The sequence below is a fragment of the Gobio gobio genome (genome assembly GCF_949357685.1).
Source record: "Gobio gobio genome assembly, chromosome: 22".
Lineage (NCBI taxonomy): Eukaryota > Metazoa > Chordata > Actinopteri > Cypriniformes > Gobionidae > Gobio > Gobio gobio.
The window spans coordinates 17686277-17688280 of NC_137118.1; the positions used below are offsets into that span (position 1 = coordinate 17686277).

Here is a 2004-nt window from a genome sequence, read left to right on the forward strand (position 1 = left end):
GTCACCACAGTGAATAGTTTGGGCTCTAAATAATGCTGCCACCTTTCTAGAGCCCACACCACAGCAAGACATTCCTTCTCTGTCACGGTGTAATTTGTTTCTGCTTTGTTTAGAGTCCTACTTGCATAGGCAATCACCTGCTCTGAGCCCTGGTCCCGGCGCTGCGTCAGCACCGCACCCAGTCCGGTGTCGCTGGCGTCGGTATACACAATAAATGGACGTTCAAGGTCGGGATGTCCGAGGATGGGAGGTGAGGTAAGGCATGCTTTTAGTAGTTGGAAAGCTTGTTGACATTGGGGTGACCAATTGAATGCATGACCTTTTTTTTTCAAGGCATTAATGGGCTCCGCGATCCGTGAGAAATTTGCCACAAACCGGTGGTACCACCCGGAGAGTCCAAGGAAGCGTTGAACCTCTTTGATATTACGAGGTACAGGGTATGCACGGATGGCTTCCACCTTACTCGGGTCTGTGGAGATACCATGAATATTCACCACATGCCCAAGAAAAGTCAACTCCTGAAGACAAAACCTGCTCTTCTTTAGGTTTACAGTCAACCCAGCTGTCTGCAATCGATGGAGAATTGTCTGGAGATCGAGGAAGTGCTGGTCCATGCTTGGTGAGTACACTATAATATCGTCAATATAGACAAAGCAGATGTTACCTCACAATTCTCTCAACACTGTCTCCATCAATCTTTGAAAGGTCGCTGGGGCATTTTTTAACCCAAAGGGCATGACTCTAAACTGATATAACCCTGATGGAGTGATGAAGGCCGTCATGGGCTTGCTATCTGGGTCCATTGTTACCTGCCAGTAGCCACTGTTAAGGTCGATGGTCGAAAAGATGGACGCACCAGAGAGGGATTCAAGAATCTCAGTGATGTTCGGGAGAGGGTATGCATCACTCTCAGTTATAGCATTAACCTTCCGGTAATCAACACAGAATCTCATTTTACCATCTTTTTTGGGAACTAGAACCACAGGTGAAGCCCAGGCTGAGTGAGATGGTTCCACGATACCAGCCTGTAGCATCTCCTCCAGCTGCTCTCTCACAACAGCTTGCTTGGAAGGACTCATGCGATACGGTCGCTGTTTAATGGGCACTGGATGGGTGATATAGAGGTGGTGTTGGAGAACATCGGTCCGTCCTGGACGAAGGGTACACACCTCGGAGTTGGACTCTAAGATTTGCCGTAGTTGGTGTTTTCCGTCCGGTGGCAGGTGAGCACCATTTACAGCCAGGTCAATTAACTCTTGATCATCCAAGTTGTCAAATGGGCATGATAGCAATGGGGGTGTGGGTGGAGGAATGGAACTAAGCAGGGAGAGGCTTTGCTTAACGCTCTTGTGATGTCTCTTTTCCAGGTGTGGTAGTTTCACTGCAGGGATACTGGCCTGACCTGGTTGAAAAGGATAGTCTTCATTTGGGGCAGACTTGAATGAATATTTCCTGTCTGTCACGTTAATCTGCAGACCACTAGAGAATATAAAGTTCAAACCTAAGATCACTGCATAAGCAAGGGCTTTGGAGGTGAGGACAGCCACCCACACTGAGTAAGTCTTATCATGGATAATAATGGGCAAATTTATCCAGCCTAGTGGAACTTCTGCCACACCATTAGCTAAATAAAGTGGTCCAAGAGTCCAAGGGTGAAGTTTGACTTGTGGGTTAAGTTCTGACAAAAGGTTTTCATGGAGGAGGGTGTAACTTGCGCCCGTATCCAGTATAGCCTTCCCTCTCCAAGTGCCAATACTAATGGGTATTACTAATTGTTGTGGTACCGCAGTTGGATGATTTGGGGTATTGAGACCGGTGGTGGTACTCTCTTCCATGGTCATAGATGGCCAGGGTGTAGCTGCTGCAGACACCGCATTGCTGGAAAGGGTAGCTGGCTGACGAGGCGGACCCCCAGACTTCAAAGGTTGGAAGGAATGCTTGTTATTGTTGGCACGATACTGTCCAGATGGCTGGTTAGGAGAAGCAGACGTAAAATGTGGGCAG

The 2004-nt window shown here is 48.1% G+C and overlaps 1 long non-coding RNA gene across 1 annotated transcript; it reads left to right on the forward strand.

The window, feature by feature from the left end:
* The first annotated feature begins 779 nt into the window (after positions 1 to 779).
* Positions 780 to 1501, forward strand: LOC307118375. The gene is made up of 3 exons (XR_013815544.1): positions 780 to 896; positions 978 to 1223; positions 1368 to 1501. It is a non-coding gene; the product is annotated as an uncharacterized lncRNA (long non-coding RNA).
* Positions 1502 to 2004: the final 503 nt, after the last annotated feature.